We start from the raw sequence: 24,849 nt of genomic DNA on the forward strand, positions 1-24,849 counted from the left end.
ATATCTCTGGGAGTTCTGTCTTTTTCTGAAGGGAAGTGGCAAGGAGTGGATCTTGAATAAAAGGAAAGGAGTGGCTGAGAAGACTGGAGGGACAGCTGCCGTGAGGATGTAATGTGTGACAGAAGAAGAAATAAAAAAGAAAACACAGGAAAAATCAACAACAACAAAAAAACAAAACAAAACAAAACAAAACAAAACCTAAACCTTCATCTTCCAAAAAATATAGGACAAGAACTTGTTCATTTTTAGAGTTGGTAGCTTCTCCTGGATATTTAAAGACTGAAGCTGGAAAAGTTCAGGTAGCTTCCTCTTAACAACTCTCATTATAGGACTAAGGTCATACAAACTCTTGGGCTGAAAACACTTGAGTGACATAAACCAAATAATCAATGGTGTGCTTTCAATTCAACTCATCTTCCCCAACTGTAATTATACATAAAACCCAGGTGAAGGCAACATAGATTTTGCTTTTGTGAAATTGGATTTGATTGAACAATCCTACAATAGTACCTGATAAGAAATGGTCTAGAACAGCTAAAGGGTCTAGTCCCTTTAGCTCCATATAAGCTATTCCATTGGCTTCCTTCTTAAGATGTTGCTATTGAGTGCAGTGATGGATATTGTGGGAAATATATTCAAGGGCAGTGGGAGCTGGAGGATGGATGAATGACTGACTTTCTTCCTCAGAAGATTAAGGTCAAGAAATACCTTGATTCCCTGTTCAACTGTGGAATAACTGCCAACAAACACACAAAGGAATCACAGTTTTCCTGGTGTACTAGGGGAAAGCATACTTAAGTTTCTCCTAATTGAATTTAGCACTTGCTAGCTGATCGAGACTCACATGTTTTATCTAATAAATACGGTGCAATGGTTGGTCTTGGTGAGTTGTTCTGCCCTCATTTATGAAGTCTGTTGTATATAGAGTGAAGTAGCACAGAGTAATGTTTTGTTATTTAAGTGAGATAGTAGCGAAAAGGTAAAGATTAAACTCCAGTGAAAATATATGCAAAATAATGATAACTGGTAAAGAATTGAATTTAAGGTTTAATTTTATTGGACCATAAGACATTCCGTTTATGTGGTTTAGACATGGTTTATAGGTGTCTTTGTAAAAGTGTTCATCAATGAGATTGATACAACCTGTACATAAAATAAAGTTTACAGTGTTCACATGGATGTGTGTTATTCAATTACATCAGCGTCTGAGTAGAATAAAAGCTTAAGAAAGTAAGAGCTATGTCTCTCTGCCTACTGCCTTCAAGTGATCTCCTGACATTGTGCTTAGACAAGTATCAGTATACACTGCATTTCTCTACACAGAATATCTACTTTCTTACTTTCCAGACCATTGGGCTGAGACTGATGCTGGAGTCAAGCCATGGTTCTCCTGTGTCCAGGCTTCTCTTCCATGTTATCACAGATGTTAATGTCATCATTTCTCTGATAAACACTGAGGAAAGCATACATTCTTTACAGTACATGTCTTTAAGTTAGCATCGTCTGCTCTCTCCACTCTGACTTCTATTGGGAAAAGGACTGAAGAAGCCCTGAGAGCCAGCAGAAAGAACTGAACAAGTGACCTCTGGACAAAGGAGCTTGGGAAGACCCTCTAGAGTGTACCAGAGACCTGGGAAGTGAGAGACTCTAAGGACCCAAAGGGACCCCTAGATGAAAGGCCCTACAGTGGAGAGAGGGAACTTGTTGAATCCACCTCCAGCAGAAAGACAGGACATCAAGTGAAGATGTGGTTGCTATCCCACAGCCAAAACTCTGACCCATAAGTCTTCCTGTCTGAAAGAAATGCAGGGATGAAAATGGAGAGGACCTGAAGGAAAGAAGATCTAGTGACAGGCTCAAAGTGAGATCCAGCTCAAGGGGAGGCTCTTAGACCTGACACTATTACTGAGGCTATAGGGTGTTCACAAAAGAGACTTACCATGACTGCCCTTCAAAAGACCCAAGAAGCAGTTGAAAGAGTCAGATGCAGATATGTGTACTCAACCAAGGAACAGAAGATGCAGCCCTCTCTGGTTGAATTAGGGAAAAGCTTGAGGAAGGTAAGACGGAGGGCAACCCTGTAGGAGGACCAGCAGTCTCAATTGGCCCCCTGAGATCTCTCAGACACTGGATCGCCAACCAGGCAGTATACACCAGTTGAGATGAGGCCTCCAACACAGATACAGCAGAGGAATTCCAGTTCTGGGTTCAGTCAGAGAAGATGCACCTAACCCTCAAGAAACTGTAGGCCCCAGGAAGTTTAGAAGTCTGGTGGGGTGGAAGGAGTTGGTGGGGTGGGTGGGGTAGGTGGGGTGGGGACATCCTTGTGGAGATGGGAGGGTGGCGTGGGGGGGAGTGAGTTGGGGCAGAGAGGATGTCTGGGAAATAGAACTCTTGCAGGGTAGACCGGGAGGAGAATAAAATCTGGAATGTAAAAATAAATAATAAAAATCCAAACACTCCCAGAGTCATGTGCATTATTCTTTATATGTAGTGTAGGGAATTACCTTGAAAAATGAGAAACACTCAATATGTTCACCAATGTAGATGAAGGGGAACACACCTTTTAGAATTCCCTGTAACAAAATTTTCTTAAATTGTTGCTGTATTTACCAATTTCAAAATGTGTACTTAAAGATGAACAAGATCAGTACAATAATTCATAATTTATTTGTTTACAGTATAAAAATGTAGCTCATTGGATGATAGTAGAAAAATATAAACCAAAATAATAGAAAGATCAATATTTAAAAAGAATTTGACATCAATTTTTAGGGAGAGCATAAGAGAAATAAAGAAGCATATGTTGAAAATTATTAAATTATTTAGCATTTACTTACAGTGAAATTTTGGCTTTACTTAGATTTGCTAAACAGCTCATTAAAAATCAGTAAAATCTACCAAACACAGTAATAAATGGACTATACTTCCAACTGTTTGGAGGTATAGACAAAAAGATCATTTCATAGCTACTCTTGGATATACATATACAGTGAGTTTAAGAACAGCATTGAATTCATAAGACACATCTCACATCCATACCAAAGAGATTCTACTATCTATAGAAAGTAATTTACAGCCAAGAATTAGCCAAAATACCTCAGGTCTTTGAAGGAAAATATATAATGCAATATCAAAATCACTAAAGAACTGAGAAGACAGCCACAAAATGGGAGAAAGAATATGTCCAGAAACAGAGACTTACACAAGAACAGTATATCCAAGCAGAAGATCTCTGGATTGCCTGAGGAAAATCTCAGGGAGAACACAATCCTACAAAAATAGAGGATGATTGTGATGATTTGCATATGATTGGCCCAGAGAGTGGCACTATTAGAAGGTGTGGCATTGTTGGAGAAGTGTGGGGCTGGGCTTGGAGACCCTCCTCCTAGCTGTCTGGGTATGCTCAGTCTGTACCTGGTTTCCTTCGGATGAAGGTGTAGAACTCTCAGCTCCTCCTGCACCATGCCTGCCTGGATGCTGCCAGGCTCCTGCCTTGAGCCTTGTGATAACAGACTGAACTGGTAATGTTACTATTACTTCTTGTCCTCTTAGGTTTATTTTATATATGAAAACTCCATGAAATAGGGTCAATTCTGAAATAAAAGAGAGTCTAATTTGCCCCTACTCCCCGGTGGTGGCAGTACTCACTCCTTGCTACCCGTTCCAGTACTCTAGATTCTAGATTCTTGAATGAAAGACAGAGAGAGAGAGAGAGAGAGAGAGAGAGAGAGAGAGAGAGAGAGAGAGAGAGAGAGAGAGAGAGAGAAGCCTTCTATTTTAATATGCCTTTAACAGCTCAATCGTTGAGGCACTCCCAACCAAACTTCCATATTGTTAATGCCTCCCCTCCAATACTCCTGAATTATTACTTACTAAAACCTATATTCTATCTTTGCTACACTGGACCAAGACCTACAGCCATACTCTAACTCTTACATGTTGGCAGTCTCTCTGTCTTTTTGTCCTTCCCTTCTCAGTCCTGGACCTCCTTCCTCTCTCTGCAATGGAGATTCCCCTTCTACCTCAGCCCCTTGCCTGAGAATCCTAAAATCCTGCCTCTGACTCTCTGCCCAGTCATTAGCCATCAGTAACTTTATTTACCATCAAAGGCAACTGGGGCAGGGAAGCTCAGCATCTCACAGGCAGAAGTGCAGGTTCCCATGGAATTTGGGAGGCCAAATTAACACAAGTAGCATCAGAACCGATCCGCAACAAGAGCCACGGCTTTCCTTCCACTGCTCACGCCGACCACCTCCTTCTCTGATTCTCCGAGCCTGTCTGAGTTGACATGGAAGTTGTTTTCAGTTTTGAACTTTGTTAAATCCTAACCTTAGAGTGATAGCAGAAAAGCTATTCCGTAGCAGTAAGGTGCTTTCTCATACTCTAAAACGAAACGAAACGAAACAAAAAGCGAACACATTTAAGGGCATAGCTAAGAATCCATTTTGCCGAGTTAAAAGAAATGCACACTAGTATTTAGCAAACAACCAAGTTCCTTGCGCGATCAGGTTTCTCACGGTTCTTCACACAATAACAAAGAAATAGAATCAACTGGAGTGCCACAGCCAGAAAGGTAGAGAATGAAAATATGGAAATTTGTTCAGCTATAAAGAAACACAAATGAAAATTTGCAGGAAAATGGATGGGGCTGAACAACATATAAGCCAGAGAAACCCAGGCGCGGAAAGACAAAGACTGCATCTCCCAGCCTGTACCTACGATGCATGCGCATCCAGGAGGAACATCCAGGGTAGAGGCCAGGGAGGAGGACCAGAGGTGTGAGAAACCTTGCTTGCAGGAATTCTTAACTTCTGTTAAACTCAATATGCTCCTGCTCTAATAAGGCCATATTATACAAAAAAAGAGAAACAGTGTATTTTTGCAGAAAACAGAATCTCTCTGTTGCCAGATGAAAGTTGATGAATAAAACATTAATTCCAAAGAGGTTTTGAAAACAAGTGAAAGACATTCACTCACTAATTTTCTTTTACTTGTTGAACTAATTCCTTCAAAATGGTATCATATTTTAAGTTAAAGACTCATTATGTACCATTCATTATATATATAAGAAACTTCACATTGGAAGTTTTATAACCACTGAACCATCTCTCCAGTTCCACCTCCCAATGTTTTAAAATAAACACATATTTTCAAAGACTTGTACAACATCTTAAGCCCTTATTAAGTATCTAGAGACATAGCTTAAATCGGGAACATTTGGAGTATTTACTTGTGAATATATACAGAATCTTTACTTATTTATAACTGACATTTCCTTGAGAAATAATCATAAGTCCATGGCTGCCAAAAGCTCTGTGCTATATGCAGACAAGAAAGGACGTCCAACAAACACTATCTCACCCCAGACACACCAAGAACTCTGTCATTGCTCATTCCACAGGTTTGGATGCTACGTCAGTCCTAATAATGCATAGAAATTCTGGAGAACCTGTACTTCAATACATATTAGATATAGTGAGAAGCTTTTTGGGAGAAAATGATGCCCCCAGAGGACCCCTTTTAATGTCAATAAAGAGATCGTTGGCAATAGAACAGGATAGAGCACTTACCAGCGAGAATGCTGGCCACATAAATGCAACCACAAATAACCGTCCTGTTTCCACATCCGTTTGACTGGAGTGTGACCAGAATGTGATGCTCAGCTTTAGGGTGAGTCTTGCCAAAGAAATAATATATACTCATGCAGTCCCTATAGCCTACAGGCCTTCCATTTTTCTGTATAAATTCTCTCAGTGAGATGCTTTTCCAGATAATCGTAGGTTGTTTCCTGTTGACAGTTCAAACTGGACCCTATGAAGGGATGCTAATGTGAGCTTAATAAGAAAAGTTCTCTGAAATTGTCAAACGAATCATAATTTCACATCTAATAGTGCCCTAACCCTAGGAAAGAATGTATGTGGAATTCATATAAGAGATTCTCACTTCCTACAGAGGAACTGGCATAATTGTTAGCATTCTCACCAATCCCTCTGTTATTAAGGGTGCTCACTTGTCCAGAAGATTCCCAAACATGATGAAACTCTTCCCCAACACACTCATCCTCTCCTGTCTTCTCATCAATACCGCATAAGTGACCTAGTGCCCTATAATTTTGTTGTACTTAAATATTATTACCCATTTGAGTAAACAATAGTCAGAACTGACATTCCAAAGAAAAAGTAAGGAGGAAGCTTATTTTCCTTTAATGAAATGCTTGTTATCTGTTTCCTTCCCCTAACTTCTATCTTTTTGCAAAAATATAATGAAGGAGCACCTTAAACCCCACACGAATCCTTTCAAATCTCTGTAGGATCATCTGCCCAATTCTTGCCATATCCTAACAGCCATTACTGAGGAGATCTTGAGAATGAAGAACAGAAATAATGTTAATTAAGTGGGCTCCAGTGTACATAGATGCATGTGAAGTTCTATCCTCCAGATTTTTGTGTTGGAGAGTCTAGACCCTGCAGCTCAGAGACTCGCCTTATGTTGTCTTCTCATTAGTTGTTTCCCTATTTGTGGTTTGACTGTGCAGTAAATATAAGCTGCTGAAAGATCAGGGAAAATGTTTATGTGAATGAGAGGACCACAGAGTAAAAGACTGAGTACCTCCCTTGCTTTTGATGTATTCAGATTCCCTCCTCATTTACTTAGAGAGCCACTTAACTGTATATTCAATGGCCTAACATGCAAGTGACAGTGTCATATAGAGAATTTCATTCTTGAGTAACATTTTTGGATATATGATGTTTTTATTTACAACTTTATTGGCAAAACATGGAAGAACTCTAAACATCATTAATATAGGTCACTGTAGCTGACCCTGTTGTATTGAAAAAGTCCCATTCTCAGTGTCTGTGTTATTATCCAAAGGTGTACGCTACTATGTCTGCATATTCAGTTTCCTTTATTACATACAATACTCACCTTTCGGGCATCCTCTAAAATACATAAATACAAAGGAAAGAAAACCACTCCCGAAAAACTGTTACAAGCAGCAAGTATTTTAAGTGTGAATAATTGCTCCTGGAAATTTACACATGGCCAGTGAAAATCAGAAGCCAGAAAAGCAGTTACACTTCCTACGTGGGCGGACAGTTACAACAACAATCATCTTCTGTAATGAGCATTTTAATCTAGCACCAAGTACTCTGAACGTCACCCACCATATTGTCCTGCCACAGCTTCTCTCCCCATCCCTCCTGTCTCTTCCTCCTTTCCATTCCAGTCTCCTCCTCTTCCTTCAAACTTCTCTCCCGCCCATCCTTCCTTCTCATCCAACGACAGGCCTCCTTCTATCTTGTACCTGCCTCGCCTGTGACATCATCCCACAAGAAGAGAAGATACAGGTGTAGTATTCCTTTTGTGGAGGACCGAATCCCTCCAGGTTCACCATTGGGAAATAAACATCCTGTTGATTCTAGGTGGCAAAAGAACATTGTCGATTTCTTTTCATGTTGATCATATTGAGTGGACCTAGTTTTCTTCCTTGACTTGTTCGTTGTTGTTCTTCTAAATCAAGTGTTTTAAATTCTTCTAATTCATCTAGATCTTCTCCACAGAGCAGATTTTCATCAACAGGAAAAACATCGATGGATCCATTTTCCTGTACCCCTGCTCTCCACTGACCTTGCCCAAACCACTGCTTTCACCATTTTCTGTCTGCCCTCCAGAAGCTTAACTTAATTTCTTTTCATCTTTATCTGAAGCATATGTGGTGACTCTTTCAAGACTGGCTCCTACCTGTTTCTTCTACATCTCTTACAATGTACAGGCATATATATATATATATATATGTGTGTGTGTGTGTGTGTGTGTATGTGTATATATATATATGTATATATATATATATATAATTTATACCCACAGAATCATCAACCTCATCACCACCTGTTACATGAATGTAAGAGGTATCATCTGCTTTCTCCTCATCGCCATTGCCCAGCTCAGGATGAAATTCAAATGTCTCACGACTGCTGATCACCGATGCTTTCCCTGCTTTGAAGTCAGCTCTCTGTCTCTCCATGTCTTGTTCTAGTTTACTAATCTTTTCTTGTATTTTCCTTTTCTTCCATGCAGGAACAGATTTCTCAAGTGATTTTACTAACATTTGGGCCTCAGGAGAAAACAGTCTTTCAATTAGAGATTCTAGTGAGACCTTCTCTTCTTTCTGTTCTTTCTTCTGGTCTTCCCCTAGCACAAATCCAGGAGGAAGTGCATGGAAGTCATGCAGTTTTCCTCACTTCCAGGACACACCCACACCCAGCCATACTTGTCATTTTCAATATCTTCATAGAAATATTTGCACACTATTTGAGCTTTGGATTTTTTTCTTTACAACCTCACTATGCGTCTTCTTTATTATTTTTCTAACTTTTCCTAATCCCAGCTATTCCAAGTATCTTTTTCTAGTTCTTCATCTCTTGCATCAATGTAAACACTTAATTTTTCACATTTTCTCTCCAAAGAGGGGTCATGAGGGAATTTACACTCATCTCCTTTAGTACATTGTCCCTGTTTGACTGTTGCACACACCACAGATTTGGGATCTGCACTTTTATTTATTTATTTATTTATTTATTTTTTTATTTATTTATTTTTTTATTTATTGTGCAATTACTACAGGCTTGAAAAACTCATCAAGTTCTCATAGTCCTTTCTTCTTGTCATCTTTCTTCAATTTCTTTTCAACTCCACTTTGTGCTACCTGATGTGGATTCTGTTAACCAAATTTCACTTGGAAGTGACACCCTCAATGAACTTTTGTTCCTTTGCTCATTTCTCATTCTTTACTGAAAAAGTATTGTCCTTGATGATCTTCTCCTTCTTCTCTGCTTTCTTGCTATACCCAGCCTGAGCCTGTTTCATGGAGGGTATCACAGAGGCAGGGGCATTGGTTTGACTCATAAGAAATAATATGAATATCAATACTCTACCTCTCCTTTTAAAAAATATTGCTTACCATGGTCGTGTCCTTATACTTTATTAAGAAATTTATCCTATGAAGGTTATATAATATTTATGTAAATTTCTTCCATTAAGTGACATTTTGCTCTTCTAGCCAATAGATTAATAATAGTTTATTCAACCAACCATTATGTGAAGGACATTTGATATGATGGTGAATCTTAGTGTTCACTTGATTGGATCTAGAATCAACCAAGATGAATACATCTAGGATAGAATTATTCTGTTAGGGTATTTCCTTGAAGGAAAATATTTGAAAACCAACAGCTTCTAAAAATATTCAGTTGTGTATGGAAAACATGTATTTACTAAAAAGAAATATAAACTCATTACCAACAGAATCAATGATAATTATAATTTATCAACTTAGTTCCAAATCCTAACATTGCACCATTTCATAGTACTTACACATTGAATATGGTTCAGTTGTCTCACATGCATAACTGAGATGAGAATAATGTCTCTACTAAAGCTTGTGATGAGAATGGTACATGAGAAAGATTAACTTATGGACTATGTAGATGCTAAGTAAGATAAGTAACCTCGGTTGCCAAATTAACTGACTCTAGATATAACTAAGAGAAAAGCTTTGTGGAACAAATATGATGTTTATTTTCTCCTTTTATTGAAAATGGACTTTTCCCTTACATAATGTGTCTGAATCACGGTTTCTCTTTTCTTTTACTCTTCTAAGCTCCCCCTACCTGCCTTCCTATCCAGATCTACTCTTTTCTGTCTCTCATTAGAAAACAAACAGGCTGTAAAGTAGTAATAATAATAATAAAATAAAATACAATAAGATGAAACAAAACCAGCACATCAAAACAGGATGAAAGTAACAGGAGGAAAATAGCCCAAGAAACTACACACACACACACACACACACACACACACACACACACACACACACACACAACAGAGAGAGAGAGAGAGAGAGAGAAAGAGAGAGAGAGATTCACCCATTAACATACCCAGAAATCCCATTTAAACATTAGAGACACTGGAGAGATGGTTCAGTGCTTAAGAGAACTTCCAGAGGTCATGAGTTCAAATCCCAGCAACCACATGGTGGCTCACAGCCATCTGTAATGAGATTTGAGGCCCTCTTCTGGTGTGCAGAAGATGCAGTGTACTGAAAATAAATAAATAAATAAATAAATAAATAAATAAATAAATAAATACAGGAAACCATAATATATACTTTGACTTTACAATACACATACACACACACACACACACACACACACACACACACACACACCAAAAACAAAACAAAACATAAAATCCTGCAGTGCCAAGATGAGCAGCTTCCTGTCAAGTAAGAATAATCTGATTGATACTATTCTTAAAATTATAAACTCTGTCATGAGATGGCACAGTTATCTGGTTGGTTTTGACATCTCAAAGCAAAGGTAGTACTTATAGAGAATATTTATTTTAATCTGAACATTAACACTAAGAACAGACAAATTCAGACTGTCCATCAGAAACAAGCTGTGATCTATCCTACCAGTGGAGAAAACAGGACATGACTAAGTAGTAATGAGAAGTAACTGTAATGTAGTCTACAGTACAGACATATTTCAAAGTGAGTCTGCTAAATTAAATAATACAGACAAAGAGAACACATTACTATTTTATGAAAGTTTATAAAAATATTTTGCAATATCAGCAATCAGCTCAAAGATTTCTGAGGTGTCTGCGAAAGTGGAGGGTAAATGTATTAAATGGTAGCACAAATGCATTGGGGGGAAATGGGTATGTACCACACTGCTGACAGCGATGGTTTCTGTTATCTGCACATAGAACAGAGTATATTTGAATGTATACTGTAAGTACATGCATTTCATTGTAATACCACTTATTTTTAAATAAGACAAATCAAAGGTGATTTTTTTCAAAAATACAAATGATGAAAGAATTGATCAAATTAAAACTATAGCATACAAAGTATAAATCAGTGCATCTCTAACCTTTCTATAATCAAAATTCTGGCTGGTGGTGAATAGAGAAATTCATCTTTGTAAAAGGAGGTCCAAAGCTGGAGCAAAGTAGATAGCCTCAGGCCTTGTGAAGGAAAACAGGGTTCAGAATCTCAGTCTACAATCTCAGATCTTGGACAGAAATCCAAGTGAGAAATGACCAGTTCTCCAGGTAGAATCAGTAAAAAGCTAAGTTTGAGAAAGCTGCCATTCATAGGCACTCATATCCCAGGCACAGAATAGACACAGCCTATGTGCACCTAATGACCCATGGCCACCACTGACCCAATGGAAAATGAACCTCTTTTTTAATTGCATATTTTCTTTATTTACATTTTAAATGTTATCCCCTTTCCTGCTTTCTCCTCTAGAAACCCCCTATCCTATTCTCTTCCCCCTGCTTCTATGAGAGTACTCCCCCATCCACCTTCCCACTCCTTCCCTCCTCTCCACCCTGTCATTCTTCTACATCTAGACTTCACAGGGCCAAGGGCCTCTCTACCCATTTATGTCTGACAAGGCCATATTCTGCTACATATGCTCCTGGAGCCATGGGTCCCTCCATGTGTACTCTTTGGTTGGTAGTTTAGTCCCTGGGAGCTCTTGGGGTATCTAGTTGGTTGATATTGTTGTTCTTTCTATGAGGTTGCAAACCCCTTCGGCTCCTTCAGTCCTTTTCCCATCTCCTCCATTGGGAACTCTGTTCTAGTTGGTTTTGACAAAATGGCTTAATAGAATCCACATTTCCTTCCAAATGTGGGAACGGGTGGCGTGTGTCAAGTATATTGTCTATGATTTAATTCTCCACCTAATTTAATACAACAGACACTACTGTGATTAGTATTACATGAGATAATGGGAAAGAAACAGGAAGTACAGGTTCCCACACTAAGACACTAATGCTTATGAATTCAATACAGAAAAGTCAAATTATTGAACCTGTGTATTTAGCCACTGCATTATAAGTGAGTCCTCTAATGTTTTGAGACATCTCTGGCTGGTGAGAGGAAACTATGGCAAAACACTCACCTGAGTATTATAGTTCTTTCTACATATAATTTTTATACACGAAGCTGTACTTACTCTATGAAATAGGGAATTATTAGATTTTGTAGGCAGCAAGTACTAGTTTTCTCTTTTCACTAGAGTTTAATAACCATTAGTAGTTGAGAAATGAGGTCTGCTTAAGTAATGTATTAGGTTTGCACTGAGACAAAACCAAATATTTGTCATAGTACACAAAATTACTGATATTTTTCTGTATCTTTTATTAAAAAAGAAGCATGGGATCTATAAAAAAGTAGACAAGTGGAAAGAAGTGAAAAATGCCAGCTACTATAAAATCAGGAATGACTAATGCAATTATATTACATTGGATTTAGTGCGTCTACTTTAAAATATACCATTAACTCTTAACTGTGAAAATCAGCGTAGTGGTACATGAGTACATTTTATGTAAAATACTATTCCTAGGTAAATAAATGTTTGTGTAATTTCATTGTGGGTTGTTTCATTACATTTTAAAGGACTCAAAGTTTGATAAAATATTGAGCACATGCAACATATGACTTAAATCCAGCACCCCCTACCTGGAGACTAAATTCGATTCAACTAAATGTATTATTGACAAATGGCTCTTGTCTTCCCGATTTGTCATGACAATTTGAGGTGACTCTAGAACAGCATGGTGTCATGACTGGTTTGCATTCAGTACCTCTGCTCCTCACTGTGGGAGCAGTAGAAAACACAATTCATTTCTTCGAGGAAGGCAAGAAAAATTTGAATTTGCCTAAAATTGACAGTATGTGGCTCATACAAGGGAGGCTAAAGCAAAAGCAATAAAGAAACATAAAATTCGTTCAAATCTACAATCATGAAAATTACCTTTGATTGCCAAAGAAAGAAGACGCATCACTGGAGCTAAGCGAGCTTATTAAACCATAACACAATGTGCTTTCTTACATGATAAACTTTAAGAGGCCACAGTTGGTCTTGAATTACTGTTCATGACCACAGTATTATCCAGGCTTTAAATGTGTCCTCAGATAGGAACTTAAATACCTGAAAGTTTGTAGTTACTTAGCTTAACAGCTCTAGCACGGTCACTTAGAATATTTAGAAAGAAATTCTTTTCATGTCAGAAAGTTTCTTTCAAGTTGCACAGTTCCTAACCAAACTCCCCGCTGGTGAGGCAAACAATTCAACTTAAATGTACATATTTGCAAGCAATAATGTTTGTCTATTGTTTACCCCTCTTCATGATGGAACATCAAAGTCTAAGAGTCAAATCATCCTACACACACACAGGCGCTGTTCAATTGAAATTATTTATCTTAACAACAGTGACAAATATCAGGCGTGAAGGAGATGTAGAGATGAAATATTAAAAATGTGGTAGCCAGATCAAGACCTGCATAATGATGTCAGTTTATGTACCAATATGGATGGAGAATATTAAGGAAGACCCGGCCCTTATATAAAGAGTTATGGACAATTAAAGGCTGCTAAGAGAGCGAAAATTAATCTTCTGCAAGAATAAATCCCTTTATAAATTATCCAATTCAGTTCGTGATGTGACAATAGTAATTAAAGAAGAGTTCATGAAGCTAAGAAGGGTGAGGGGAGATACAAGCGAAGCAGAATGGAGACTATGGTGTAGAAATACTATATATACATACACATTAGCATAAGACATTCTCAAAAAATAAGATAGTAAATATAAAATAAGAAAGGAAACTTAAAGTTTAGACTAAATCTTAGCAAGTTTAATTGTCTGAGAGTTTAAATCAAACATATATCTCATAGGAATATATAGTTTTTGTGCAGTTATATGTATGCAAGTATAAGTTCACATGTACACAGGAACATATGTGTGCACATGTCTATAGAGACCTGAATATGACTTTGGGTATTTTTTGGTTACTTTCCATTTTATTTATTCAGCATGGTCTCTGTGTGATTCAAGAACCCACAAGTTGGCTAACTCTGGCTAGTAATCTTGCTCTATAAAGACTCATCTCAGCCTCCAGAGTGGAAGTAATATTGATGCTTCTCACACCTTTCCTGGTTTCACATAAGTGATATGAATACATATGCCAATTATGTTTATTGGGCAAGTACTTTATCTACTGAGCCATTTATCCAGTCCTAGGAGCCAAACCTGACACATTCAACTGGATTAACATACAATAAATATCAATGAATTGTTCACTTAAGAAATTTCACTTTAAAAACAAGCCCCCAAAATTTCGAATTTGTGAAATAAATTTTAGCATAAATAACTAACCAAAGGACTATATTTTAAAATAAACAATATTCAATATTTGGCTATGACTTGCATTTATAAATAAGATTATTTTCCAGACAGTTTTAATAATACAGACATAGATACACATCAATGCTTCCAAACTTCCCAAAGGAAACGAATAGGGTTTCAGGAAAATGGATTGTACCCTATAATCTCTGGGATGTTTCATCTCTGGTAGACCAGCTGTTCCAGACTTATCCTAGTAAAAATGCCAAGAAGTTGCAGAAGCATGCGAACTATTTGATAGGACTTCATCTGAGATGATGAATGCGTGACAGCCTACCACAGCATCAATGCCCTGTTCAGATGTCAGCATTGTTTGAGTTAATACAGAAGAGTTAATTCATACCACGGACACCCTCTTCTCATTCTCAGTAATCGTATTCCTTGAAAAATAGATTTTCTTTATTTTTACCTCCTGTGCTATTCAGTTACTGTGTAATGGCAGGTGAATAGACAGTAGTATCATCTATGTAAATAGATTCATACATTTTAACTTAAATAATAACCATTATTGTGAGAATAGATTGGATAGAAAATGATCCAATAAGTTGTATCATCTATGAACATAGAGAGAGTACAAATATGTTACACTCTTTACTTTCTGATGCTGGCTGTAATCCTTTGTGGTTTGTGAATATAATGGTCATTTTCTTTTTATATAGCATTGTGTCATTAATTTAATGAAGGCTCTTAGTAACATACATGTTTTCTATTAATGAGTTAAACATTTCTTTTTTTTATTTTTAATACCCAGAGAAAAGAGTTCTTCTGTTTGGTTATCCTACCTTATTTTTTAACCAAAAATGTCTAACTTTTTGAGCGTAGATCCCATATTAAAATGTATGTGGTTTATGTGTTAGCAGTATATGTCTGCTTCCCCATAATTATAACCTAGGTAAGTGGAAACATGGCACAGTCAGAGCAAACTGACTAATAAGATTATTCATACTGACAAGGTCTATCATTGACTAAAACCCTACCTCAAAGGATATGATGTAGGCATGATTACAGAATATTTCTTCGAAGGTAGCCCTGAGTTTCCACATACTAATATATGAGTGATCAACTGATATGTTTCAACAAACATTTGAATAAACATAGTTACCTATGTAGATAAAAAGAAGGAAAATTTATATAGTATAATTTCTTGTACCTTGAAATTATTTTGTGTGTGTGTGTGTGTGTTTGTGTGTAGGTAAGTATATAATATACTCCAAAACTCAAAGCTGAATAAATTTAGAAGCATAATAACATATAAAAATGTGAATGAGAAAATGTAGAAACTCTTAAAATGTAGATTTAACTTATATGTATTACTGATGAAAAATTATTGCATGCAAAATTGTTAGCATTCATGAGGGTTGCACAAGAGGACATATTATAGACTTAATAAGAACTGATGAGACAATGAAAGTATATCACAAATCTATGTACAGACAAAATGTAAAAAAAGTTACAGAGACTGGAAATTTTACTGAATGGTCTCACACTCTGGAAATCAATCTGGCAGTTTCTCAGAAAAGTGGGAATAATTCTACCTCAAGACTCAGCTATAACACTCCTGGACCCAAAAGATGCTCTACCATTTCACAGTGACAATGACTGAACTAACTATGTTCAAAGCAGTTTTATTCAAAATAGGCAGAAACTGTAAACAACCTTGATGTCTCTCAACTGAAGAATGGGTAATGAAAATGTGATATATATATATATATATATATATATATATATATATATATATATATGTATATATGTGTGTATATATAGAGAGATATAGATAGATAGATAGAGATAGATAGATAGATAGATAGATAGATAGATAGATAGATAACTACTCAGCTATTTTTTAAAAAAGGACATCATGAATGGCAAATGAAAGGCCAATGGATGGAACTTGAGAATATCATCCTGAGTGTAGTAACCCAGACCCAAAAGAACATGCATGGTATGCACTCACTTATAAATAGCTATTAGCCATGACGTATAGAAAGGAGGGTGCAAGCACGGGAGGATTGAATCTTTTCAGATGGGGAAATAAAATGGATATCAAAGAGAGATGGAGGGAAGGAACTGGGAGGGAGTAGGGATTGGAGGGGAGTTGGGCAGGGAATTCAGGTGTGGGAAGAACAGGGACCTGGGACTGGGGAGACCCCATTGTCTGTGTGGATGACTCTAACTGAGATTCCTAACAATGGGGGATATGGGTCTTGAAGTAGAAGCTTCCTGTACCCAAGCAGGAAGGATGGTACTCGGTGGAGATTGGAAGGGGCTGATTTTGGGATGTAAAGTGATTAAATAAATAAATAAATTAACTAGTGCAAATGGAACCAATACCAGTTTCCCCAAGGAACCCCCATAAAATAATCAATAATACTAATTAACATATGAAAATAAACCATAACAAAACCTGGACTGGACCTGGAAAAATGGTGTTTAAAAAAAAAATCTGGCTCCTTTCTAGATGACTGGAAAAAGTCAAAACCCCAGGACAAGAATCTAGTAAAGTCAATAAGACCCTACCAAGTTTGATTTCCAGAATCGACCTAGTAGTGCCTTTTGTGGACAATTTGCACAGAAGGCACACAGACATATAGACAGGCAAAAATCTTCATACACGTAAAATAAATAAATAATTAAATGGATGAACTAGGTATGTATAACCAAGTATCTGTAAAAGGTTGAAAGCAGTTTCTTTTTTTTTTTTCAAAAATCAAATAGACTTTAGAGAATTGAAGATACAAAATTACCTGTTTTATAAAATGTGATAATGTTAGGATGTAAATTCTCCTAAGTTTTATATAAAAATTTTGATACAGTAATCATCAAAACCCCAGGACAAAGAATCTAGTAAAGTCAATAAGACCCTACCAAGGACACTGGCATGCGTGTGGTTCATAAATCAGAAATAAATAAATTGTTAAAATATTATAAGTAGCTACATCATGTAATATCTGAATATTTAACTCCTTTTCTTCCATGGTTGTCACAGCTAAGAACATAGTGAGTAAACCGAATGAGCAAGGGACTGGATGCGAAGACAGCAATGAGAGTTATACACTGTGACACAGCTAGACTTTATTTGCTATTGTTAACATCCTCTCTGTAGCTCTTGCAGGCCATGATGGACAGGGATGGGTGCGTTTTCCTTTCTTTCTCTCTGTTTAAGACAATCTCCTCTTCGGTTAATAAGATTCAATGTTGTAAAGCTATAAAGCTCTGCAGATAAAAGGTGGGGCCAATTACAAAAGTACTCATCCCCTCAGTGGCTCCTAAAACCACATCTCCATGCATTATTAGCAGCTAATAGTGCATTTCACGTTCTCCAATTTGCTGTGCTAATGGCTTCCTTCAGGGGCCATCCAGGCAATTAGAAAGAAGCACAATACAGAATAATCTCACTCTTACACATCATTTGAATCAGGGGGAAAACAGCATTGTCATTCGAAGAAAAGAGAGAACAGAATTATCTCAGAGAATCTTTAATTACATATTACATGAACATGTCTACATGAATGCATACACATGGACACTTAAGCACGCAGGCTTTTCTTATGTGTGTCGGGTGTTATGGTTCTGAAGATAAGTTAACCCACAGTTCTTTTCATTACGATTTGCATCTCACACATAGTCAAAAGCAATGGGATGCTGGGTTATTCCTTGATTTTCAGAATGTGCAATAAAGGTGTCTGAATGCAGGAGTGGAAAGGCAGATTCAGGTCCAAGCATTAGCTCGCAGCTCAATGCGTTTCAACATTTATTGTAATTGTCAGTAGTATTGCAGATGTTGGTAAAATTCAAGTTTAGGAACATTAAACAAAAAGAAAAAACAAAACAAAACAGAAACAACAGTCCGGGTGTCTAAAATATATTATTGGCCACAGTCCAGAAGTAGGAACAAAATCTTTTTAAAGTAGAATTATTAAAGTATATACAGGAAGATGCAATGAATTGTTAGCAAGGAATAATTTATATTGGCCATTTGTTCACATTAACTACGTTGTCACATCTGGCATTGGGTAAGTAAAGAAGGTGCTTTCTGGTCATCTGATGTTCTGGACACTAGAATCGCTGACAGGATTTTCATATCATGACCAGAAAACAATGTTGTGAAACTTGCCATGGATACTCTAAATAGTGGCTGTAAAAGTTATATAGGATTATCAGAAACATAAAATTGGGTGGTACAAATTGAACACTCTCTAACGTCAATGAATGATATTTGTTATCATTTCCTACTATTGTATTATTCACACACACACACACACACACACACACACACACACACACACACACACACACACATACACCATGTACATACAAACCCCATACACACAGAGAGTGGGAAGTTTTCAGGTAGAGGAGAAAAAGGCAAACTGCATAATCGCAGGTGTTGTTCAGCATTTTATTTGAGTGCTAAGTGACTCTAAAAGACAATAAAATTTGAAATTCAATGTTATTTGTATTAGGGTTTAATCTCATATAGCTCTGGGGATTTAAGAATCAATTTTGCCAGGGTTGGGGATTTAGCTCAGTGGTAGAGCGCTTGCCTAGCAGGAGCAAGGCCCTAGCAAGGCCCTGGGTTCGGTCCCCAGCTCCGGAAAAAAAAAAAGAATCAATTTTGCCATGCAGAATGATATTTTAATGTAAGATCACTGTAACCAACTTGAAGCTGATCCTGGGTATAAACAGGCATCCACACACTCAAAGGCATAGATAGTTGAGATAGTCCTACCAGGGCAGCTGTTCTGTAACAGTGTTTAATTACCAAGGCAGAAACCTGCGCTTTGATGCCTTTTTAATAGGAGCTAGAACATTTTTCTGAAATAGAAATTTTTACTTAAAATGCTCATTAGTTACTTCATTCCACAGTGATCCACAGTGTAAAAAAAAATCATCCAAGCGAGATCACGAAAGATATAAAGAACCTACATTTTCAATAAAAGCCATTATTAGAATTTGCCGCTTTATTCTAATATTTCTCCTGGTCAACAGAAAGTGCTAGTGCCGGTTTGGTGCAGTCTTTATCAGAATAAGAATGGTGTTTGCCTTATCTAAACATAAGAGGGATCATCTATATTTGGTGTGTGCATTTTTCTGTTGCCAGAAACTCAAAATAACAATCCACCTTAGGAAAAAATTAATGACATACATAATTTATGGTTTTGTTTCCAAATCTCTAAGTCTTTTGATATAATGACCAGGGTCAAAATGATCTAGTGCTGTGTCAGGTGTAAGAGTCCTATAGCTTTGGTCTCTTGGAAATTATGTATATAGACATGTGCGTGCCTGTGTGCATGTGTGTGTATACGTGTGTGTGTGTGTGTGTGTGTGTGTGTGTGTGTGTAAGAGAGAAGACAGAGACAGAAAGAGAGAGAGAGACAGAGAAACAGAGAGTAAGAGAGACAGAGAGAGGTCTGTAGAATCTATTACTGACTGTCTTTGGTTTTTTGGGGGGTTTCTTTGTTTGGTTGGTTTTTGGTTTTGGAGAGACATCATGACCAAGGCAACTCTTACAGAGGAAAACATTGAATTGGGGCTGCCTTATATTTTCAGAGGTTCAGTACATTATCATCATGACGGGAAGCATGGCCGTATCCATTCAGATATAGTGCTAGAGAAGGAATTGAGAGTTCTACATCTTGATCTGAAGGCAGCAGAAGGAGATTGTTTTCCACAGGCAGCCACCAAGAGACAAAATCTCCACACTGTGGGGATCTTGAGTAAAGAAAACCTCAAAGTCTGATCCCACAGTGATGCATTTCTCTAGCAAAGCCATGTCTTCTAATAGCATCCCTTGTTCTGAGCCAAGCATTCAAACACATGAGTCTGGTGGGGGGGGGGGGCAAACCTTTTCAAACTACCTCAATAATTTTTTTAAAAAAGTATCTCTGGCATTGTATTTAAACAGCAGAAGCATGGGTTTCTGTCAAGAAGAATATAGCAAGAGGAGAAGCAAAAAGAAAGGAGGAGTGAGGAAGAGGGATGCCGTTTATCAAGAAGAAATGGTGGTTGCTAGGATATTTGAAAGCACTGCCCACTGACTCTATGAAATCTGCTATTGATCTTTCAGATGACATTCTTGGAAAACACTGCATTTCAGGACAGCATTCTACTTTATTTTCTTATTGATATTGTTAAGGTAATTGTATACTGAAAAGAAAAATATATGTCTATCTTATTAAAGTTCTTTGAATATTTCCAAAATATCTTTGAATATTTTATTATGAAATTGAGTAGACACATCATGAAATGATTTTCTTCAAAAGTAAAGGTCATATTTATAATATGGAATGCAATATATCTCTGTTTTGGAAACAATAATTATTGATTTTCCTTATTTTTAGAATTGTATACATACATACAATGAATTTGACCATATCTATCTCCGTTTTTATCCTTCAACTACCACATATCTCTCTAATACCTTTATTCACTAAATTCATGTCTTGAAAAATATAAACCACTAAGCCCAGTTAGAGTTATCCACCATTGGTGAGTAGGCATATCTAATTGTATATGGCAAATGTCCCAGCGGCCAAATTCTCAATAAAAAGTAATCACTCTTCCAACAACTATCCTTGGTTGGTACTACAAAGAGATTTAACTGCATTATTCTGTGAAATGAGGAGTTTTTGGAAATATTTAGCATTTTATGTTAATAATAATTATATTTTAAAAGAAATAGGTTTTAAAATGCATTTATAGATTTTACTTTTAAATATCTATATTCAAGGTGGTTATAAAACCAGTCTTTGCAAAGTGGGTGCAATCATTTGTGATACGCTTTTGTTGTTTGTAGTAGTCATTGTGTAATTGTTTTATTTTTTAACTTAATGAAGGTTAAAAAAACTAATGGCCCCATAGTCTACATCAATGTAGAAAATTCACTATAGTAAAATCTGGTTTGGGTGGGAATGATTTAATTGTATTACCTATGAAAGCACAATGACCTCAATGCTCACCCTTTCTCTCTCTCTCTCTCTCTCTCTCTCTCTCTCTCTCTCTCTCTCTCTCTCTTTCTCTCTTTCTCCCTTTCTTTCTTTCTCTCTCTTTCCCCCTTTCTTTCTCTCTCTCTTTCTCTCTCTTTCCCCCTTTCTTTCTCTCTCTTTCTCTCTCTCCCTTTCTTTCTCTCTTTCTCTCTCCCCCTTTCTTTCTCTCTCTCTCCCTTTCTTTCTCTCTTTCTTTCTCTCTCCCCCTTTCTTTCTCTCTCTTCCTTTCTTTCTTTTTTCTTTCTCTCTCTCTTTCTTTCTTTCTTTCTTTCTTTCTTCCTTCCTTCCTTTCTTCCTTTCTTTCATTCATCTTGATCATATTCTTCATTATCATTCATTTTACATCCTGCTCACTACCCCCTGCATGTCACCTCCCTCCTATAAACCCTGCCCCTCCCCTTCTCTTTTGGGCGTGGTGGGGTCCCTCATGGGTATTTCCCCAACCCTGGCACTTCAAATATCTGTGCTACTAGGAGCTTTTTCTCCCACTGAGGCCAGACAAGGGAGCCCAGCTAGAACATTTGCTACTGCAGGCAGCAATTGGAATACTGCTGCCTCAGTATGAACTCAGAGCTATGCATCTACTACATATGAGCAGGGAGGTGTAGGTCCAGCCTGTGTACATTCTTTGGTTGGTGGTTCAGAGTCTGAGAACACCAAAGGTTGATATTAGTTGACTCTGTTGGTTTTCCTGTTAAGTTCCTATCTCCTTCGGGACCCACAATCCTTCTTCCTATTATTCTGTAAGAATCCTCAAGCTCCATCCACTGTTTGGCTGTGGGTATCTGTCTGAGTCAGCTGCTGCATGGGGCCTCTCAGAGGACAACATGCTCCTGTCTACAAGCATAACAGAGTGTCAATAATAGTCTAAGGAACTGCTGCTTGCCTATGGGATGGGTCTCAATTTTGTCCAGTTATTGGTTCACTAATCCCTCAACCTCTGCTCTCTATCCTGAATAGACAGGACAAATTTTGGGTTGAAAGTTTTGTGGGTAGGCTGGTGTCTCCATTGCTCTGCTGGGCTTCCTGTCTGGATGGAGGAGGTAGCCTCTTCAGGTTCCATATCCCCAGTGGAGCAAGTCACAGCTAAGATCATCACCATTGATTTTTGGGTGTCTCCCTTGTCCCATGCTATGTTTCTTTCTGGAGATGCCCCCACTTCCTCACCCCCATCTGTTATGGATTTCCATTCATCTTCATGGCCATTTAGCCATCTCTCCTCTCCTTCCCTACTCCTGATCCTGAACCCCCTATTCCACTGACCATCCCCCTTCCTCCCAGTTCCCTCCCTCCATCTTCCTCTTATGATTATTTTATTCCACCTTCTAAGTGAGATTCAAATTTCCTCACTTGAGCTTTCATTTTAGTTTAGCTTATTGTGTCTGTGGAATGTAACATGGTACCTGTATTTTTTGGTTAATGCCCACTTAAAAGTGAGTGCATACCATGCACGTCCTTTAGGGACTGAGTTACCTTACTCAGAATGATATTCTTCAGTTCTGTCCATTTGCCTGCCAACCTTAGTATCTAAACAATGGCCACTCTTTTTTTTTTTTTTGAATTAAAGAAACAGAACCCACTCATGTAACAGGCAATATGAAAGGGATGTTTGAAGGCATGCGAATACATTCCTTCTTCAAATCAGATGGTAAAATATGCATCATTCCATACAAGATGTGGTCAACTCTACACAGCCTAAGGAAACTGGAAAGAATCTTATCTCTGGAAAACATATTTTTTCCTCTGCTGGAGGAAAAATGTATGGTTTGGAACATCACCATAGCTTCTACATGTCAATACTCTCAGAGCTAAGGTTACACAATGAGGTGGTTTGAATAAGAGTAAACTTAGTCTAAAAGGATTAGGAGGTATGACATTGTTGGTGGAAGTGTGTAAGGTAGGCTTTGAGGTTTCAAATACCCCCGCCAGGCTAAGTCAATCTCTCTCTCTCTCTCTCTCTCTCTCTCTCTCTCTCTCTCCTATCTCTCTGACCTAGAGATCTACAATTGTTCTCACCTATTACTCTAGTACCTTCCTGCATGCCAGTCAACTCCCTGCCATAATGATAATTGAGGAAAGCTCTGACACTGTAAAGAAGACCCAAATTCAATGTTTTGGTTTGTTTTTCATTTCAAGAGTTGCCTTGCCGATGGTGTCTCTTCACAACAATAGAACAACAACTAAGATACCCATGCATTCACAATGAAATTATGATTTGAAAAAAATCAAAATTCTAGTGAATACAATAGAAAAATCGGTCTTCTATCAAGGTAAACTAAAATTTATAGTTGCAATAAGCTTTGTGATTATTTCTTATGATACTAACCTATACACTAGCAGTAACTTATATACTAACCTATACACTAGCACTAACTTATATGCCAACCTATACACTAGCACTAACTTATATGCTAACCTATACACTAGCACTAACTTATATACTAACCTATATACTAGCATAACACACCTATACAAAGCAAGAAGTATCTGTCTCCGCTGTAGTAGTGTCACAAAGAATAGTGAAAAGCCAGAAGGAAAAGATGTAAGCGAATCCTTAAGCAATATGGGCCTTCTAGACTAAGCATTCTAACTTATATCCAGAATATGCATACCTCTCATTTTTATAATTATTTTAGACTGTTCTGATTACAAATTATTTCAGGTGAATAGAACTGCTTGAATTTGTGCCATAGTTCAGTGAGGTGAATAATTAAAGGGCCACTAAAGTCAAAATTAATGGCTGTTATTAATAAGTTATTAGAAACAACTGAGGGACATGTTTTTTTCATAAAAGAAGAATAATTATTATATCAAGAGATCTGGTAAGTGTTGAAAGGCATTATGAATAATTGTGACACCATAAAATACCAATGGCACCTCATTTGAATCAAAATTCCTTGAGGGAAGGGACAGTTTCTACTCTTCATTGTGTCCCAAACCTAACGGCAAACTTACACGAAGTCACCAGTAAATGTCTATATCAGTGATCATCAATTGAATTGATGACATTCTACATGCATTTCTATAACTTCACTCTCAGTGCGCAACTTTAGCAGATAGCAGTATAATAAATATCTCCACTCAAACTATATCTTCATTTCTTCTGAATGTATTTACTGGTAAAAATGATCCACCTTCCTTCGACTTAATGAAGTGATGTTTAGTGTGACAAACAGATGTAGACAGTATCCTCCATGCGTTTTGGTAACAGTCTTATAAAACCATGGCTTACTATTATATTCTTGGAATTATTTTCAAAAATTGAGAACATGACTCTTGAAGAGAGAATTCTACATAGTTGAAAAAACGAATTCCCTTAGTTAAAATCTGAGAATCCTAGATCCAAACATCACTAGGTCACTCAAAATGTTCGGTGAAATGGCTTTGGTGTATTTGGGTCTGGGTGTTGGAAGACATTCTATTTAGAAGAACATAAAAAATTCTGACAGACTGAAGAAAAAAAGTGGGGTTAATTCATGTTTCTGATTCTTTCATCTAAGCTTTCCTCATGGGACATTCAAAAATACTGAACAAACTATTTTTAAATATTAGTGTGAAAAGGTGGAAAAGTTATTGATCTGCATACATTCCTGGTCTC

The 24,849-nt window shown here is 37.3% G+C and overlaps 1 pseudogene; it reads right to left on the reverse strand.

Annotated features, from left to right (window-relative positions):
* Positions 1–7,423: 7,423 nt before the first annotated feature.
* On the reverse strand, positions 7,424–8,910 carry Zc3h15-ps1 (zinc finger CCCH-type containing 15, pseudogene 1; annotated as a pseudogene).
* Positions 8,911–24,849: the final 15,939 nt, after the last annotated feature.

The sequence above is a fragment of the Rattus norvegicus genome, chromosome 1, assembly GCF_036323735.1.
Source record: "Rattus norvegicus strain BN/NHsdMcwi chromosome 1, GRCr8, whole genome shotgun sequence".
Taxonomy (NCBI): domain Eukaryota; kingdom Metazoa; phylum Chordata; class Mammalia; order Rodentia; family Muridae; genus Rattus; species Rattus norvegicus.